This window comes from Oryctolagus cuniculus, chromosome 4, assembly GCF_964237555.1.
Source record: "Oryctolagus cuniculus chromosome 4, mOryCun1.1, whole genome shotgun sequence".
Lineage (NCBI taxonomy): Eukaryota > Metazoa > Chordata > Mammalia > Lagomorpha > Leporidae > Oryctolagus > Oryctolagus cuniculus.
The window spans coordinates 14,961,190-14,968,938 of record NC_091435.1 but is presented as its reverse complement, the minus strand read 5'-3'; the positions used below and the strand labels follow the sequence as shown (position 1 = coordinate 14,968,938).

The 7,749-nt window shown below is 38.9% G+C and overlaps 1 pseudogene; it reads right to left on the bottom strand.

The window, feature by feature from the left end:
- Positions 1 to 6,716: 6,716 nt before the first annotated feature.
- LOC127482985 (keratin-associated protein 13-2-like) lies at positions 6,717 to 7,240 on the bottom strand (annotated as a pseudogene).
- Between the last annotated feature and the right edge of the window lie 509 nt (positions 7,241 to 7,749).

The following is a 7,749-nucleotide window of genomic DNA, read 5'->3' as shown; positions in this document are numbered from 1 at the left end:
TTTCCTATCTCCCTAATGTGCCTGGGAAGGCAGTAGATGATGCCCCAAGTATTTGGGCCTCTGTAACTCATGTGGGAGCCCAGGATGAAGTTCCTGGCTTCTGTCATCACCTGGCCCAGACAATGCTGCTGAGGCCATTTGCAGAGTGAAACAATGGGTGGAAGATCTCTCTTTGTCTGTGTCTCTCTCTTCCTCCTCCCTCTTAATGTTGAAAGTCAAAGTTACAGACAGAGAGGGAGAGACAGAGAGAGGATTTCCATCTTATTTTGCTGATTCAGTCCCCAGATGGCTACAATGGCCAGGGCTGGGCCAGGATAAAGCCAAGGGGCTAAGCGATTCTTCCTGGTCTCCCATGTTGGGGCAAGACACCTACTAATTGGGCATTCTTTCTGCTGCTTTTCCCAGGTTATTAGCACGGTGCTCAGTTGGAAGTAGAGCAGCCAGGACTCAAACAGGTATCCATAATGGGATGCCAGCTTCACAGGCAGTGACCCACAATGCCTACCCTATAAATAAGTCTTTAATATATTCAACAAAATATTTCCACAACAGAGATTCTGGCTCATGGTAAAGGCTTAATTAATGCATTGTAAAAACTGATGATATAAAAGAAAATCAGAGCCTGAAATAGTTATCTGTACCCCCATATTCAGCACAATTCATAGTAGCTAAGATATGGAATCAACCCAGGTGTTCATCAACTAAAGAATGGAAAAAGAAATTATGTTATATATATATACACCATGGAGTACTACTCACTTCTAAAAAATGAAATACTATCTTTTGTAATAAGATGTACACAACTGGAAACCATTATACTTAATGAAATAAGCCAGTCCCAAAAAGACAGATACTGTATGTCCTCCCTGATCCAAAGTAACTAACAGAGTACCTAAAATGAAATGTATATGAGTGAAATTGGCATTTTGGGATTAAATGATTGTTTACAACCCTCATTTCTTCTGTTGAGGAAAAATTTTATTTATTTTTTCATACTATTTGTTGAACTCTTTTACTTAGTGTAGGATTAACCTTATGGTCATTAAGTAAACTTAAAATAGATCCTTGGAAAAATTAAGAGTGGGAATGGGAGAGGGAGGAGGAAGAAGTCTTGGTTCATGGGTGGGAGGGGGGGTAGGAGGGAAGTATCACTATGTTCCAAAATCTGTATCTATGAAATACATGAAACTTGTATAACTTAAATAACATTTAAAAAAAAACCCTGATGGTGTAGATAGAGAATACTTTGTCTCAAATGTTTGGGTCCAAAAGTATTTCACACATTGGAATATTTGTATGGACATTACGAGGTATTTTGAAGATTGGACTCATGTCTGAACAAAAAAAATCATTTATGCTTCAGTGAAATCTTTTCTACATATACTGAGGGTAATTTTATACCATGTGTTCAGTGTTCCTGTGTTTGAACTGTAACCTGGCTTGTCAAGCCAAGTGTGGGATTTTGCACTAGGTATATCATATCAAATCCAAAAAATTTCAGATTTTGAAGAAGTTCAGATTAGAGATGTTTATACTGAAAAAAAATGTTTGACAATGCACTCTGAAGACAGATTTAACAAAAAAAAATTAAAAAGAAGAACATTTGGAGAGGGTGTTTCGACAAAGCTGTTCACTAATCTCTCATTGAAGTAAGCATTAATAATTAGAAATTATTGAAATCAAGTTCCTAGAAATATTTCTGGAGACAATATCCTAGGGATCTTAGTACATTAATACTTGGAAATCAGAACTGCAGACCAGTTGGTAGACAGATGATCAGCACTTCTATAATTAAAATGGTGTGGGTAGCAGGTGTATCCCACCTAGGCTGCTGAGTTCAAAATCCACACCACTGCTGCACTTGCTGAAGCATTCAGCAGAAGGAAGTTGGCTTAGAGGAAGCAGCTGGTCATCATCTAAGAACGTGCCTTCTGGTCTCATGCTAATTGTGGAGAGTGGGATTAACTTGATGAAAATTGGAAGAAACAATTTTCCATAGTACCCTTTGTTACTAGAATAAAGAGAAAATAAAATCTACATTCTGGGACATATAGAGTATTGTCAGAGACTTAGAATGAGGGAAGGTGGGCTTCCAGCGTGATAATAGCATGGCATCAACTCATGAGTTTACTGTAAAATCATAAGGTTTTCTAGACTATCAACCTGAAATGGGATAACCATATTCAACAAAAAGGGTGATTCTTGTATTTACAAATTCATAGTCTACATTATTGAATCTTACTGTTTACGAGCCTTTCATCATACTGTTGTCACCTATGTGTCATCAATTGAGTTGCTTTTATAGTTTCTTGTTCACTGGTTTTTGTAGGAACGATAATATCTTCTCATAGTTGTTCATATCCTAAATCCTGAAACTTGTAGATATGCTACTTTAGGTGGCAAAGAAGACATTATATTGCAGATAATATTCAAACTGATAATGTTCTGACTCTAGAGAAGTTATTTTAGATTACACAGGTAGGCACAATGTAATCTTAAATATCCTGTGTGGGAGTAATATAGCAGAATAGATAAGAGGAGTGTAATATGTGAATGAGTTGACTTGGATGTGAAGAGAGAAAAAGCAAGGCATAATTGAGACATTCAAGTGGCATCTAGAATTTCTGAAAGACAAGGAAATAGATTCTCCTACATGGATTCTGAAAATACAACCTAGCCAACATCTGGAGTTTACCTAGGTAAGACTATCAACAGTTTAACCTACATAATTATAAATAATAAATATGTATTGTTTAAACCAGGTTTATCAAATGCGTTAAGAGTCCAATAGGAAACTAAGACACTGTGGAAACCCTTCTACTGGAAAGAGGGTTACATCCTGGTACACTCATCATAAATTGAAACTATCACAATATGGAAATGCATTTAATAAACCTAACCACATAACATCATGACTTAGTGACACAATGCTTTGTGGAGGATCAGTTGTTTCCTCTCTTGATGATGGGGCTAACTAGGATGCATAGCTTGCTGCTGCCCAGTATCACAAAAAAGAAACCTAATGCATATTGCTAACTGGGGAAAAGATCAAACTTCAAACTCGAAGAGTGGTTCTATTTAATGTGCATGGCTTTTGCATATAGAAAGTCCAAAACCCATGTAAAAACACCATAAGTTGAGCATTATTTCTAGTGCATTTCTGAAAGCTAAGAAACTATCCATTCTTGCATCTGAAATCTGGAGCTAATAACAGAAGAAACCTCAGCTGGGAGAAGAACTACAATTGCTGCTTACGAAAGCACTGCCACCATCTATGCTTGGGACTATGAAACTTGATCACCTCTCCTGGGTGAAGACTACGAGTAACTTGGATCATTTAAAAAGCAAAAATGACGTTCTGAAACAAATTGACTTTAGAGAGAATTTTACTTTTTGCCATTTTAATCTTTATAATTGCTTGTGAATTTTATCCCTTTTTTGTTTTAACATCTTGATTATTTCCTAAACATGTTAAATGAAAAGAAGAAAGAGAGGAGACAAATAACAGAAGAGAGGGGATGAGACAGAATGTTACAGTTGGATAAAGACAGTAAAATAAGTTGAATAGAGGAGATTAATAGTTCTACTCATAGCCCTATATGTTGCTATGTGATTTTAAATTCCAACTCTTCTGTTTCAGTTTCTACCACTGTAGAATCAGTACATTGAGTTTGATGAACTCTACAGTTCCTTTATTATTTCATATTTTATTACTTTAATAGAAAAAGAGGAAGTAAAGAGAAAATGATGAGTGTAACATTTATAAGACTAGGTTTTTGCCAAATATCTAATACTCTCTGTTCCTTTTCTAATTTCAGAGAATGTTTTATGATGTTATAAAATAAAGAAGGAAAATATTTGAACATCACTTGTTCTATATAAATAGTATATCTTGTTAATATCATACTATCATAGTACTTCATTTTTTTTATAACACTTGTATGTGAGAGAATAGAAGCCTATATAGTTTGATTCCAAGACACAACTGAAACAGTCATTTTTGATGATGGAAAAATTTGGGTATTTTCAGATAGATTAAGTTTACATGTTAGAAAATAAACCAAGTAAAAATTCACACCTGTTGGTGTGGGGAGCAACTGAGACTAGACTAAGTTACTGGAATTAAGACTGATTCTATGCATCTGCTCTCCCACAATATGGCGCTGAGAGAGGGAGCAAACAACCTCTACGCACCTGCCTCATCAATTTGACTGATAAGCTGCAGGAGCTGATCCTGCTCCTGATTGGAGGAGAGCAGCGTGCTCGGCGTGTGGGCAGCAGAGCATGGATTGCTGGAAGAGGACTATAAAGGAGGAGAGAGACAACATGCACCGGGAACATCCGGATAACATCTGAGCAGCCCCCGAGAGAGCCGGCCGGTGGTGTGCTGCTCCTCCGAGGAAGCGGGGAAAGCAGCGGGGGTGCCGCCCCTCCACGGAGGGGGAGGGGCCGGCAGCTAACCCGGGATGGCGTCGTTCCTCCGCGAGTGAGGGAACGGCAGCTAACCCGGGAAGAGCCAAGCAGATTAAAAGAACAGCGCAGGGTCTGGTGTTGTTCCTCCGTGAATGGGGGAGCGACATGTTGGGGCCAGCACTGTGGCATAGTAGGTAAAGCCACCCCATGCAGTGCTGGCATCCCATATGGGTGCCGGTTTGAGTCCAGGCTGTTCCACTTCTGCTCCAGCTCTCTGCTATGACCTGGAAAAGCAGAAGATGGCTAAGTCCTTGGGCCTCTGCACACACATGGGAGACCCACAAGAAGCTCCTGGCTCCTGGCTTTGGATTGGCTCAGCTCTAGCTGTTGCAGTCAATTGGGGAGTGAACCAGCAGATGGAAGACCTCTCTCTCTATCTCTATCTCTATCTCTATCTCTATCTCTATCTCTCTATTTATCTCTGCATCTCCTTTCTGTGTATCTCTGACTTTCAAATAAATAAATAAATCTTTAAAAAATCACATATACTAAGCCTAATTTTTTTTCTATCTAAATATTTTCCCTGCTTAATAAAAATGGATATGATTTGAGAAGATTAAAAATAGTAATTTGGGTACAAATGAAAGAAAGTGACACTAAACATAGCTTATAGGTGCTGTTTATTTGCAAATTTACACCCACAAACTAGTCTTTCATTTGAATTTCCTTTATACACAGGCTTCCTCATGTAAATCTAAAATGTATTCTTGAACTCAGAAAACTTCTCATCCATGTTTATCAGAGATGAATGTCATAATCATTAAGTGGACAAATTTAACCATATTTGGCTTATGCCTAAGAGGAAGATTATGCCTGGAAACATTGGGCATCCAGAACACTCCTTCTTAAAGAGCAGAAAATACTTAAGACCCAAACAAAATCTATGTACATCCTCCACAATATGAGGATTTCAAAGCACAAGGTCACAGTAATCTCAATACAATTCCTACTCAGTACAGCCCTTGTAAATAACAATGTTAGCTTCATACTTGGACAGTGGAATGGAAAGATTATTGAAACATCATTATTTGACTTCCCATGTATTTTAAATAGAAACGCAAGAACTATCAATACTATCAGCAATGCAGCTTGGTTTATTTATTAACTCTCTTGTCTAACAGAGTTAATTTGCTAGCCAGTATTTAAGGACTAAGAGAAAAGCGGAGCTGGTGATCAATAATTTTAGGACACTTTCTAGTAGAGAAAATCAATCTTACCAGAGAATCTGTTTTTCTCGAAGTGTGTTTGTTGCAGTGGTCAAGCTACTGCTAGGGACAACCAAATCTCATACCAGAGTGCCTGAGCTCCTGATTACAGCTTCTCCTACCATGCTTGCCGAGAGGCAGCAGTGGCTCAAGTACTTGGGTCCCTGCTACTAAAGTGAGAGGTATGAATGCCTGACACTTACTTCAGCTTGACCCAGCCCTTTTGGGGGAATGAAACAATAAATAAGAGACCTCCCTCTTTCTCTCTTTCTCTTTCTCTATCTCTCTTCTTCTCTGTCTCCCCTTACTCAAATTAAATAAATAATTTGTTTTAAATAATATTTTTTCTTAAATGGGTTTGATGACTCAACTAGTTAGTAAATGCCAGATCTACAGAATGGCCAGTGACAAAGTAAATGGGCTCTTCTAGTGGGAAAACATATTGAAGGTTAGACACTGGCTCTGAAACTCAGGAGATGGAAATCACAGATCCTGTAATTCACGGATCTGAAGTCAGTCAATCCACAGCCCAATATAACCCAGGAAGTGGCATATGTCGGAACCAAATCTTTGAGATTCAGTGTAAGTCATTTGGACCCATGTAGCGACCAGAGAATCTCCCTGTATGCCAAGCCTGATACTATTTCTAAAAGAAGTGGATTGCCTAGGAAAGGAACTCAAATCCTGTAGCTCCCAAGACAGATAACAAATTGAATGTTGAAAACTAATAAAACACAGTAAGAAAATTTTGGATTCAAGAGTGAATGAATTTATTATGTCAAATATGACTGAACTTCCACACATTTTCCAAGAATAACATATATATATATATATATATATATATGAATGAATCATTTGTTTTAGAAGTACAGATATTTGACTTTAGACTTGATCACTCAGTAATTTCATTCTGAAAGAGCTAGGTCGTCAGCCAGCACTTAATGTCAAAGAAAGGGTGACGAATTGATGACAAGATAGGTTACTTATCATGGCACTCTAAGTAGACACTGAGATATTTTGCTTAAATTATGTGAAAATTCAGCAAGCTGCTCTACAGTAGGATGATTCATACTTGGGTATGTAGCAAGAAGATCGGGATCTCCCAGAAGCTAAATAGGTTGGGCGGTAGATTCCAGATCCATAACCCAGGGAAAGGAAGTGACATACTCCATAACCCAGGGATCTGAAGCCACTGGATCCACAGTCTGGAGAATAGCAGCTCTTTCACCCACAGTCCCAAGAATAGGGTTTTCTGGACCCAAAGCCCAAAGACCCAGTGTACATCATCTGGTAGGGACTGCAGGGTGTGGAAGTCCTCAGGCGGTAGCAGGATGTCTGGCAGGGGCTATATACTGGGATGGCCAGCAGCTGGGAGGCTCACAGCAGGTGTCCTGGCAGCCACTGTAGAGAGAGGAGCCTGACTGGTAGCTGCTGGGAGAACAGAGGTTACTGCTATGGACCAGGCTGCTGGAGTACTAAGAGGCACAAGAGGAGGCTGGGTAGTGCAGGGAGCTCCTAAATGAGTGGGAGGAGAAATTTCCAGAGCAGTAGTTGGAGGACATGATGACAGAGATGTGAGTTCAGCTCAGCTTAACTGAGAAAATTGAGTTTGATTGCCACCTTTGAGCAGGGGCATTTATATGGTATAAGTAAGAGGTGTGGTACCCAAGAGAGCATCCTTTCCATATCTGTGCTCCCTCATTCCCATATGTGTAGCTTTTTAATTGCATTTGAATAGTGTTCCGCTTATGGTATTTATGGATGCTGAATATTGCTGTTGCAGTACAAAGCTAGTGAGCTCCTCTTGTGTCAGAGATGCCATGCCTGTTTTACAGTTCACAATTACTCCAGCTTCTTTTTCCTCTTGGCATAATTTTCATGTGTTTTGTTCCTGGCTGTTATGAGTTCTCCAAGTTTATTTTTTACTGCTTACATGCTATTACCCAATGTGTCTATATCCAGTACAGAGAGATACATTTCAATGGAGACAAAGTAAATAATGTTGATACATAGAACAATAAAGAAAACCAACCAATTTGGACCCTTATGAAGAGAATCAGAGTGGTAAACC